Below are 13,505 nucleotides of genomic sequence, written 5' to 3' on the forward strand. Positions count from 1 at the left end.
TTGTCGTTGCAAACAATTGCAATGCTCATCTGCTTCGCTTGCTTGCGCATATATACACGATTGAAATTCTCGTGCCAGCGCGCCAACGCACCCGACTGCAGCGACTCAACTTGCCCTGGCGGCACGACTTGCTGCCCGGATGTGAACAACCTCCGCAACCTCCGTGCTATCAACGCAGCGCGGCCGGTGACTCGGTGCGGCCGGAGCTTCAAGCCTCGCCTTGGGCCATCGTTTTTTCTTATTTGAGAAGGACTAGTAGTGCCATTTGGTGGAAAGATTTTTATGTGCCCCTGTCACACGAGGAAAGGCCGCTAACAGCATTTGGATACGGCGACAGCTGTCGACCGCTCGCTGGTAAGTGGTCTGTTATCAGTCGATCAGTTTGTCAAACGTTTGGATAGGGTTAGCTGCGAAGTACCCGTGCCGCACACAGCACGTACACGCACGGGCAAAGAAAAAAGCGCACACTCGTTTTATTGTACTTGTTTGTGGCTTTTGGGGTATGCATTCGCATTCTTTTCTAGGCCGGTTTGTAACAGGGCATTCGAGATGAAATCGTTTGTCGCGCGCAGAGTCGTTTCAAAGCAACGTGTCGGTTACTCAGGTAGCCGAATCGCCTCCGACAGCGGTGCATCGTCGGGCCCGGTCGGTGAATATTGTGGGACTCTGTCTCTCATATGCATCGAACTGCTCGTGTTCTTTTTAGTTAACTGCTCTACTTTGTAATATCTATTTGTTAACGCTCCTGATGGCTTGCTTGTCCAAATATAAGTCTTTGTGTGGTTTTCGTTCAAGGCTCTGACTCATTCTTAGCGCTCTGGTCGGCGAAAGCCGCAGATAAGACGGCCACCCCCTTCGAAAACTGTGCCCTGTAAATTCGGTGGGGTTGTTTGCTCGCTTGAGTCGACTCTTCACATCTAACAGCGTACCCTATTAGGAAACGGTGACATGCGTAAAAGATGCTATGAGCTTATCGAACAATTAAATGCATATAGTGTGGACCACGACGACGACGTGGTTCGAAACCGAAATGTTTTTATTCCCTTTCGGATGATAATGAGGGGTCTGTATACAATCGGGGCCCGTCAGTCGCCAGCTAAGGCCACGTAATTAAAAACACAAATTCATGCCCTTATGGAAGAGAACCGAGTTTGCCGTAGCACGACACAAGTCTTCCGGGCATAAAAAAGGATATCATTTTAAATGCATAGCATTTTAGTAACTCACAATGTCACGCGGCGTTGGCGTGCGCTGTCGTAGTCCGCATGCGCGCCTTGTCGTAGTCCGCATGCGCGCCTTGTCGTAGTCCGCAGCCAGGAAGAAATAACAGTTTCCGGCGCCCAGTTTCGAACCCATGACGCCGCGGGCGGAACGTAAGGTGCCCGGCGCACAACCGACCGAACCACGAAACCGACACAGATTTCGATGCACCGAACGCGCCTTATATCCTTCACTCATTTCTCGTTTGTTTCGAAAGCGCAACAAGTTGTCCCGCGCTTCCAAAAGATGGCGACACGGGTCCCGCGATCAAGAGATACGACTTGCCGGCGCACCCCCTCGGAAATGCTGTGCATTTGATCGTGCCCCTCGCGAGGGGGATGTCTTTTCTGGTGCTTGTTTTTTTGCTTTTGACGTCCTCGGGCCGCCTACCTGAGGTCAGACGTAACCATGAAAAATCTGGTGGATCCACAGGCGTGTCCGACCTCGCAGCAACTATTTTTTATAGTGTAGTGGCCTGGCTGCGGACTACGACAAGGCACGCCAACGCCGCGTGACATTGTGAGTTACTAAAATGCTATGCATTTAAAACAACAGAAAACTCGACAGGATGGTCCTAAAAGGGGATGGGGCATTCTGCCGCTTGTAGAATATTGCCGCGAACCATACATTGGGTTTGTTTATTTGTGTTTTGCTTTTACCGCCCGGCTGCGCCGGTCTGCGTTATCTCTGCGCCAAGGGAAGCGCGTGGTCCATTCTTTCTTTCTGTGCCGCATGTGTTATCTGTTGTGATAGGGAGAGCATTCCGATCTAACGTGAACAGCCCAGAATAATCTTCTTGGATCTACTATGTTCTCGATGCGAATCGACGTTTCGAGAACCACGCGCGCCGAAAGATAAAAAGCCTGCAGTGCGGACGCCGGGGCATTCGATTCGACGGCACTCGCCTGTGCAAGTCACTTTGTTGACCGCTGCTTCGCCGCCTCTGTATTTTAGAAGAACAATGCACACACTCTTCTTTTGTTGGTAATAACTTTGTCATAATCAATAGTAGGACCATACACAAAAATTACTCGATTCATCTGACACTCGATTTTGACACGGAGCTTTCAGCTCCAGAAAGTGCACTGTGGTTTTCGGTGACGGAAACTTCTACAATCACGGTAAATTAACTAAGGCAGGTGTGTGTGGCATGCAGCGTTGGTACGTTTGCGAGAATATTCCATTTCAGCTGTTTTTTTTTTTGTTGCCATGCAATCACAAGTAATTTGGTGCCATGAACGAGGTTTACGTTAGCTAACAAGGCTGTAGTAACGGTTGCGGCTACAAATGACCTTATGCACCAATCATGCTTGTCAGCTCGGTGACACAGAATATTAAGTTGTCAGAATACGGATGACTGAGTCGCCTAGTTTATCACTACTGTAAAAAAAGAAAGTGTTTTCTGACCCAGTGAAGGACTTTCCTGTATGAATAGCTGTGTTATGACAGATGACCATACTTGAGGAGACAAGCCGTAACAAATTAGCTTTGGATGTAACACCAGGAGGAAAATAGGTGGAGGTATCTGCAAGTATAACTGAAAGAGTGGGTGCCTGTCCGGCATGAATTCATTATTTGCTGACACGATTTTCTTCTACAGAGCCTGATGCATGATCGAGTTGAATGACTTCATAGATCTTAAGGCAGGATAGGCTGTGCTGCACAAGGCAAGGCTGCATTCGGAAACCAAGTTGGCCCCTCCAGCAGAAGTGAGTATTGCCACGGCTTGCAACAGCCGTCCAGCTCGCAAAAGCTGCACTTTTTCTATGAAAGTGAGCCACCATGGTAGGGAAGGGGCAGTGTAAGTGTTTGCATCTTTAACTGTTTGCCCATTCACTTGAATAGATGCAAGCTGGCATCTTAAAGCAAGAGACAGCAGTTAACAAAATCATGGAATACCAAAGTGTTTTTCAGTCAAAAACGGAAACTAATCTTTCAACCTACAGAGACTTGCATTTTATTCACTGTCATTTAAAGTTGTGCTCGGGTACATTGTGCGGAAGTAATATCTTTTTTATTGCTACCAAAGCCACGATGGTTAATGTACTTGCACTTGGTTTTATGAAGCCTTTGCATTCCTAATTTAGGTACTGAAATTCGCAGGGAACCTGGCCTTACAATTTTATTACTTATTACTGGCCTTACAATTTTATTACCGAATTATTAAGTTCATTTACCATAGTGTCTGTTTTGAATTTTACGTGTGGGGCATTTTTTTTCTTTTTTGCTTTTTGAGGCAGATGGTCCGCTGACTCCCTGCCTGCATTCCGTGAACGGGGAAGTTAGCCTCCACATCGATGGCCAGCGTGTCTTGGCTGCATCATCTTTACTGGGAGGACTGTGTAGTCTGTTTGCATCGTTTTGGGTTTTCAACATTCAATATCCCAAAAAGGCACACAGAGCTCTAACGTTTGTGGAACACGCCTTTTTGGACCTTTCCAGCACCAAACCACGTGTGAAGGATTTAGAACTAATTAAATTTTATCGCATCAATATCGCTCACTAATATTTGTTTTCAATCCTGTAATCATTGGATAGTAGTCAAAAATAATTCCGTATTATATCTCTGACTTTCTCTTTTTCTTTTTTTACTGAAAAGGGGTATTTGATGGGCCGTTCTGTATGCTGATAATACAGCTATCTTTCAGTGAAGCAATAATATTAACAAACTAATTTAACTTGAAACAATTATCTAAATAATATTGGCAACTGGTGCGAAATGAATCAACTAAAAATTATCCGAAAAACACGAATTTCATGGCTTTTTGTTCTCACTCTAAAGAAGCTGTCCCGATACCACCCATTCTGTTCTATATCATTGCAATTAACCCGTGAGACTCGGTCACTTTTCTTGGCGCATTTGTGTCTTTATCAAAACGCACTGGTATTTTCCGCAGCATATTTTTCGTTCTTTATATTACTCATTTATCCATAGCCATCTCACTGCAGTCTGTCTCCGACATCATTTATCTCTTGTGCCTTTACCACCTACAAAATGCTTGTTACCTTTCAATATGAAATCGTTGCACAGCTCTCGCTCATTTCACCACAAATTGAAAAATTGTTTGGTTGTTGTAAACCAATGCAACCATTTTTTCTTCACTTTGTGTACTAATGCGTACTGATAAGTTCTGATAAATACTGACGCGTTCTCGATCCTCTAGTATTATGTAATGATTTCACTTACCATGCGGTTGTGTTTGTGCCTATCTGTTTTTCAAGCATTTCCAGTTCTTGTATTATTATTGTTTCTACAATTTGTTCAACTAGCACACAGCTCTCGCTCATTTCACCACCTACTGAATTTTTTCGTTGTTGTTGTAAACCACTGCAACCATTTTTTTCACTGTGTAATGAGTGCTGATGCGTACTGATAAGTTCTGATAAGTACTGACGCGTTCTCGATCCGATAGTATTCTATAATGATTTCACTTACCATGCGGTTGTGTTTGTGCCTATCTTGGTTTTTCGCGTATTTCCAGTTCTTGTAGTAATATTGTTTCTACGGTTTGTTCAACTAGCATCGTATTGCTGTCTTCAATTCCTAACTGGCGTGTTATTTAGCAATGTACCATTTGTGATTTCAATATGAGGCCGCCATAAGTATTTATTTCGGAACCTCCTTGTGTACACCATGTACCATGTAAACTTGTCTGCGAAAGTTCATTTGAAATAAACCTGAAATCGAGAAAAACCGTGTGAAATCAGTACTCCCGCAGGGAACTAGAAATTCTCCCTTGTGACCTTGAAAACCTCCTTTCGGAAGGCCTACAAAACTCCCCAAGCTTTCGTCAAACTCCATTCAAAAGAAGTAAATGCTTCCCTTGAACCTCCTAAAAACGCCCCTAAACTAACATAAGTACTTCCAAAGGGAGCCATAATAGGCTCCTATTTAACCGCCTAAAAATTCTATAAACATCACTTAAAAACGCCCTTCAGGATGTAAAGAATACTCAATTTTGACCTCCTTAAATTCTCCCGAACATTTCTTAACACTCCCTAAATACCTCCTTTCTATAACCTAAAAACGCCCTGTTATGAGGAGGTAAACAAAACCTCCCTGTTCCATGTAGTAAAAAAACTCCTACAAGGAGGACCACTAGAGGACAGTCGAAAAAGAACCTCTAGGGAGTATATGGGAGAAAAAAAAGTTGAGAGTGTCTATAGCCTGTGCCCCAAGATCCTGAAATGAACGCTACAGACACCAGTTTGCCTAAAACGACATGCGACGCCATACGTGAAGTGTGCAACTGGGGTGGTGTACATGATCCCGCTCCCACGCGGGCGGGTGTTCATCGGTCAAACGGGCCGCTGTTTAAACGACCGTTTAAGGAAGCACCAGCTCACTATGCGTAACAACACGGGATTCCACCATCCGCACCATTGCGTTGCTTGTGAAAGCAAGCCACGCGAGCCAGTTTTGACTCAGATGAAGGTGCTGAGCAAAAGCCAAGAACAGGTGGCAAGATAATTATTCAAGGCCTTCTTCATTCCAAAGCATGGTGAACAATGTGTGAGTAAACCACCCATATCTTTGTATGGAAATTAGTATGAATTTTTAAACCGTTATATCTTGTGATAAAGGTGGGGACATGTGTGCGGATATGCTGGTGTGGGTACATTTGCATGCTCCATTTTCCAATAAACTAGTTGTAAGTCAGCGCCCGTCCTGTTTTTTCTCTTCCTATTCCCGTCCGTATCCGCAGTTTGAAGTATAAGACTTCGTAGCTGGTTCGCGCTCGACCCCGTGACGCTCTGAGCGGATGCCAGTTTCATCATGGATAAGGGAGATGTCGGGACTAGCGTTTCGCCGCACCTGAAGGCTTTGAGCCGCAGTTGGCAAACGGCGTCTGACCACGCCGCGGATATCGGCCGGAGAATTGTTCGGCTCGGAAAACGTCAGAAACGGGCCCACAGCCGGAGCCGAAGGTAGGCTTTGGGCGAGTAGTACAATACTTTAGACTAAATTAAAGGTTTATCAAGTGAAACCAAGATACGTACTAGCGGCCTCCTGTTTACCATTCATGTAGAACCAGCCATAGCTGTAATATCAGGTCTTTTGTTCCTCGGAGTAACTTCTTCAATTTTCCATTTGCCACTAAAGTCGAAATATTGTTTGACTCCGATTGTCAATGAAAATGTGTTAACCGGTGAAATACAAATGTACATCGCCCTTCTATGCTAAAGAACATTGTAGAGATGAGTTAAAGTGTTGGTTTTTCGCACTGTACCACTCCTGCATGACCCTTTGAATAGACTTACGTTACAAATAAATAAATAAATAAATAAATAAATAAATAAATAAATAAATAAATAAATAAATAAATAACCAGCCTACGGCAAGCTTTCGCTATGGATATCCATGTTTATTTGAGCTAAGCTGCAGCCATTTTTTAAGACGCGTACCGCGCTCCGCTGAATTGCTGCGTGAGTAGCTGAAGACGTTTTCTCTGTAAACATAATGTGCGCTTAGCTTACCAGGTGGTTAATAAGCCTGACGTAACAAAAATGAACCGCCGTGCTGAAACGACGGCCGGACGTAAGGCCTGGCATTACGATCTCAGGTCAACGTCCTTAACCCGTAAACGCAGCTCCGCCTGCAATGTGATGCATGCCCTACTTTAGGCTCGACGTGAACGTTACAAAGTTTTAGATTAAAGTCAAAGCATTATGCCCGATGTCACGCTTTAAGGTCTAACGGCGTTAAGGTGCCTTCCCACATGAAAGTCGCAGATGTGCTTGATGTTTGCGACAAGAATAAACGCTCTCTTTGTCCGTGGGTGAAAGGTAGCGTCAGCGTCTTTCTTTTACGGCCGTGACTAGGCGCGCCTTCGAGACAACATATGGCCAAGAGGTGCTACTTTCGGTTCCGCGCAGAACACCTCGAACGTTAAGTTCACAGGCGGCATACTGCAGTCTTCAATGAATTTGACGCCGCTGCTGCCATTGCCACTGGAGCCAGAGAAACCCGCCAGAGCATGGACGCCGTAGCGTCGACGGTTCGAAAACTACGTTGTAGCGCTGGTAATCGACGCGTACCCATTAAGCACTCCGCAATGCGTTCGTTCTACATTGCCTGGGGTCCAGCGAGAACTAATCTTCTACACGCTACCAGAGAAGCAACCTACAGCGGGGACGACGAAATTAAAACTGCTCTACATAGGTTCGAAGCCAATTACACAGCCAGTACACGTTGCCATTGAACTCCAGCGCTCTGGGCAATGCGTATGTTTGCAGGGCTAGACCAGGCACAAGTTATTTTCTCCGCTGCGAAAACTTTTACGTACCTCCGCCTTCAATGACAAGGCAGACGAATTCATACGGGAACAAAAATCCGACGAGACTGCGGCGCCTTGCGGCGACGGTCCTCCGCGTTGACGACGCCTCCGCATACGCCGCATGGATACATGGGCGCCATGATCGTTCACCCCTTGACTTCATCCGCAAAGCGAACATTTTCATTTTTATCTAATCACCATCACCTCACAATCCCATATATATGCCCTGTGGCCAAATAAACGTTCATAAAAAAAATGAACAACACCTTACTTCGAGAACGGCTTCCTAAAGCAGGCTCTTTGCTGACGGAAAACAAGCGCTAAATTAAAACACAGGACGAGGAGTGAACGGGCTTAGCGTTTGTTTTCCGTCTGACGATGAACCAACACGCCCAAACCTTTTCCCTTCTTTGCTGACGTTGAACCGTGCCCTCACCCACAAAAAAAGTATCCAAGAAGCCGCGCAATATTCAAAGCAGTTGTATCTGCTAGCCAAGCAGGGCATGTGAAAAGGTGTATAAGTGTCTGGTGCCAGGTGCCCGCCGAACGCGCCTCCTCAGACCAAAACACCAGGATTTGCTTCCGTCGCGGCTCTGGCAAACACTTAGCCAATTCTAGTATTTTGAAAGAAAAGAGCAAGACTTGCAACTATTGTGGCAAGGAAGGCCATCTCGAGAGAGTGTCGCAGCGAGAAGCTTAGTAAGAACTCGCGCAGCTCTATCTGGAGCTGCACCAACTCTAACTCATGCTCTAACAGGCGCAGCGCTGTGCCCCTTCTGTCCATTTCTTATTGTCTTGTCTCTTATGCGCAGTTTTTCCACCCTTAAAACGCAATACTACCTACCCCAACAATACGCTGTATTTATCAAGAGCTCCCTTGCGGTTCAACAAGTGGACTTTCGCAATCCAACAGCCCTCAGCGTACTGCAACGTAGCGGTCAGCAGTGCGCCGGAGCGGGTATACCAGTTCAAGAAACGCCCGTCGATTTTATAGTGGACACAGGTTCTGGAGCTTCAATTCCTGGTGCTGACACGTGCAGCAAGCCGAAGCCTTCACCACCGTTCCAGCCAACATGGGCGATATTGCTGGATTTTTCTTGCAGCAAGATCTACGTTCAGGGGTGCTTCGTCACTCCAGTCCAGTATCGGAACCGGCAGGCTCAATTCCTGTTCTACGTGGTACCACAAGGCACAAATGTCAGGGTCAACGACGCGGTCAACACAATGGAACTGCTGCCTACAATGGAACTGCAAACTACAACGCTTGCCGTTCGCGGTGGAGGAATCTGCGGAAGGTGAACTGGATCAGCAGGAACAGGCAGACGTCATTAAAAAAATTGGCAGCGCCCCATGAGCAAACTGCTGGTCGACTGGCTTGAGCAAGCATTTTCACTACTAGATTAAGTCATGGGCCAGTTGCGATGCTGTTTATAAAGAAACAAAATTGGCTGTGCCGCTAATGGAGACGGTACCATTTCCTTCACGACCGTGGGGAAAGATAGGCATCGACATCATTGGTGCTTTTGCAAGTGTCCTCGAGACTGTCGTTTTGCCATTACTTTGCTATTCTAGTTGAGCAAGTGGCCAGAAGTGGGATTCACCTCTAACGTCACTTCAGCCACGGCCATGCCCTGTTTGCGCAAGTGCATTTAGCCGCGAAGGCTATCCCAAGGAAATAGTGAGTGACCATGGCCCACAATTTATTTCTGCTGAGTTTGAAGGATTCTTGTGCAATCGAGAAATCCACCGTACTCTGCAGTCTACTATCCACAATCAAATGGCCAGAAATCAGCTGTCGTCCTACACAACCGTCAACGAAGGCCCGGGATCCATCTGGTTGCAGGATCGACCGGAACTACACCTGACGTGGCATGCGTGGAGCGCGAGGCCGTTAAGTAAAGCGCCATTAAGAAACATCTTGCAAGCAAGCACTGCGCAGATAGACGTCGGGCACCAAAGAATTGTCCATTGAGTGCAGGAAAAGCAGTTCGGGTTAACCAGGACATGTGCGAAAGGGTCCCCATCACATTCACTTCCTCACACCATTGTCCGGTGCTAGCATGTGGGCACGTACGAGCTGAGCGACGGTCACGTTTGGAATGGTGAGCGGCTGATTCTATACAGTGCAGCGTGAAGCCCTGCAACGGGCGTAACCTGTGTCTCCCCTGGGAGTACGGCTCTACAGCAGCGCAACCCTCGAGTGGACACTTGGCCGGAAAATTTCGTCCAGTTTGATTTACCCATAAATTAGGATTATTGAAGTTTCAATTTACGATTGTTCACTGTGCAAGATCATTTCATGTCGCGAGACCCACACTAACCATATCTTACGATGATGATAAGGAAAAAATAAGTGTATGATGCTGACAATTAAATTGGAGAAGCGTTCCAAGCCGTTGACGGCGACGCTTAGGCCCCAGGTTTTCCTTCTTCTTTAAAATTCCCTGCTATTGTGGAAGTGGGCTTTGAAACATCCGGTACGATGAAGATATAGTGAACCGATGAAGATATAGTGATTCAGAGCAGACTGGCAGCCGTTCCGGCACGACTGCTAATCCCTGCTTCTACGCACTGCAGGCACGGCTACACAGGGTACCGGATCCAGGCCTGATATCTCTGCCGGAAAGAAGGATTCTACGGTCGTCTGTGCGCAGTCGCATCGCGGCTGTCTCTCGAGCACGTGCTGCTATCGACTAATCGCCTTGACGGAACGTGGCGTCAACTTCCCTGGCAGCTCGTCTGGTGGCGTCCACATAGCTTACAAATACGGCCCAAACTGGACTGTCGGCATTCAGAGCAGACTGGCAGCCGTTCCGGCACGACTGCTAATCCCTGCTTCTACGCACTGCTGGTTGGTAATTCGAGCTTGATGCGCCCTCTGCCTACTTTGCAAATGGTTGTTGGTCTGCTCTCAGTGCTTACACGTTTGTATTTTACTGCTGTGTAATTCGCTTGAAATTTCTTGCTGTTCAATTGACTTACCTCGATGGAGGCCCTCGCTGACATCACCAAAGCCCTGGGTGACAAAACTCCCAGTTCTATCAAGGAACTTACGAAGGTCTTGATTGAAATGTTCAGCACCATCACGGGGGCTATGAAGGAGATCAAGACTAGCGTCAGTGGTTTCGAGGCGTCTATGAAATTCCATAGTGAGAGCTTTGACGAGTTCAAAGCTGAGCTCAAGTCTATCCGGCAAGAGTTAAGTGAAGTAAAAAAACGTAGTGTTGAAGGTGAAAAGGAACGTCAGCGTTTGAATAAGGAACTCAGAGATGCAAGGAAAGAAATGGTGGACCTAAAACAGTACTCCCGGAGAAATAACCTTGAACTAAAAGGAATACCGCTAACCGAAAAGGAAGACCTTGATTTAACATTGCAGAAGGTGGCCAAGTGTCTGAACGTCGAGCTATCGGATAATGATGTTGACGTGGTGCATCGTGTCCCCACAAAAGGTGGCGGACTGCCTAACATAATTGTTAAATTTAACTCCCGAACTACTCGTGACAAGCTTCTGCTTGCCGCAAAAAAGAAAAGGCTGAACGCGTCACTGCTGGGTTATCAAGCAGATAGCCCAGTATACGTGAACGACCACTTGTGCCCAGAAAACAAAATCCTGCTCGGGAAGGCTATTCAGTACAAACGGGAAAAAAATTGGAAGTTCGCGTGGGTGGCCGATGGCAAAATTTTAATGAGGAAATCTGAAAGCTCGAAGGTTTTGCACGTCACCTGTGATGACGATTTGGTCAAAGTAGAATAAAAGCTGTACTGCAGCCCTTGTTACACCTGAACATAACATAATGACGCCCTCAGTAACCAAAACTGATAGCGTTTCCAAACACAAGAATGTTTCTGTCTTTTACACGAACATACGCAGTTTGAACAAAAACCAGAGCTTGCTCCTTGCATCGCTTTCTGCACATGTTCAACCTATCGAGATTATAGCGCTTACAGAAACGTGGTTAAAAAAGGGTGAAAATGCCAACATCGACGGCTACTCATTTATATCTAATTCACGGGACTCACGCACACGTGGTGGTGGTGTGGCCCTTTTTGTTAAATCCGGATACTTGTTTTCTAAACTAGATACCGTTACATACAGCTGCCCAGACATGGAATCCCTGTTTATCAACTTAGAGTGCTCCCTTGTATTAGGGGTTATCTACCGACCTCCAAACTCATCTTATGCTGCTTTTTTAGACAAGCTTGAAAAAGTTTTATTTGCTCTCTCGGCAAGCTACAACGTCCCGATTGTTATTACGGGGGACTTTAATATTGACACTCAGAATCCAACGTTTTCAGACTACGAATTTTTGCTTGCTTCATTCAATCTTCGCAACTTGATTTCTACGCCCACCCGTTTAACCAGCACTTCAGCAACGATCATAGACCACGTGTTAACAAACATGGTAACCCCAGTCACCGCGAATGTGTTGGACGAACCAATCTCTGACCACCTACCCATTTTCATTTCCATCCGGGGCCAGCCTAAAAGCGTACCCAAAAATAACGCTCCTTTTAGAAAAATTGATTACACCCTATTAAGAAATGAACTTCTATCTATCAATCCAAGTAGTCTGTTTCATGACGATGTAAATACCGAGGTCGCCAATCTGATTGTAACACTAAAGACAGCAATCAGTAACTCTAGCGTTACCATATCTTCTCGCTCTTACAAAGCTCCTATCTGTCCTTGGATGACTAATGACATCCTTGCAACCCTAAAGAAAAAGCAATTCTGGTATAACAAATGGAAGCAACATAAAGAAAATGAATACTATTTACGACAGTTTAAAAGATTACGGAATGACTCAGAGGCGATAATCCGCGTACGCAAAAAGGACTATTATTCCAGTTTGATTAAACATGCGAATGGTGATACAAAAAAATATGGAAAATTGTACAAGGTGTTACAGGCAATCCCCGTGCGCAACGAATTCTGCCTTTAGCCATAGATAACAAAACAGTTGAAAGCTTCAATTCCTACTTTACCAGTATTGGCCCGTCCTTGGTGTCAAGTCATCAAGGTTGCAACGACGATGTATGTCTAGCCAATCCTATATGCAATACCTTCGTTATTCATGACATTGAGTTAGGCGAGTTGCTATCCACTGTAGCAAAACTGTGCAATAACAAAACTCCTGGGCTGGATGGAATCACGGCGCGTCTGATCAAAGACAACATAGACATATTAGGCCCGATACTGTGCCACATCTTTAACCATTCTCTAGCCACTTCATCCTACCCCTCTCCTCTAAAAACCGCCAAAGTATTTCCCGCATTCAAAGATGGTGATCGATCCGACCCTTCGTGCTACCGCCCGATATCGGTGCTCAGTATAATCAACAACATTTTCGAAAAAATACTTTCCTCTCGAATCAACAACTTCCTGAAAAAATATACAATACTATGTCCGCAACAGCATGGTTTCCGGCAGGGAGTTTCGACTTCCACCGCAGTTCAAGCTCTGACCCAAAAACTCAACACGTCTTTAAATAACAATAAGCTAATTTCCGTCGTGTTTCTTGACCTACAGAAGGCATTCGACACCATCGACCACTGCATTCTGCAAAAAAAATTAAAAACTATGGTTTTCGAGATAAGATCTTCGAATTCTTCTCTAGTTACATCAGCAACCGTAGTCAGGTTGTTACCATTGGCGACATCACTTCTTCCGAAAGAACGTTACGGACAGGGGTACCGCAGGGATCTGTCCTTGGTCCTTTGTTTTTTATTCTATACGTAAACGACTTACCGCTGGCTATCAATTCTGCTGAGATACTTATGTATGCGGATGATGCAGCATTGATAGTTACTGGGGAAAGTGTAAAAGAGATCGAGATAAAAACAAATGCTGAACTAGCAAATATATCGAATTGGTTCATGTCAAATAAACTTACTGTAAACGTGAAAAAAACGAAATACATGATAATACATTCACGACACAAGCCGATAAATTTAGACAGTATTCAA

The sequence above is a fragment of the Haemaphysalis longicornis genome, unplaced genomic scaffold (assembly GCF_048455015.1).
Source record: "Haemaphysalis longicornis isolate Haplotype H1 unplaced genomic scaffold, Haemaphysalis longicornis Haplotype H1 scaffold_10, whole genome shotgun sequence".
NCBI classification, from domain to species: domain Eukaryota; kingdom Metazoa; phylum Arthropoda; class Arachnida; order Ixodida; family Ixodidae; genus Haemaphysalis; species Haemaphysalis longicornis.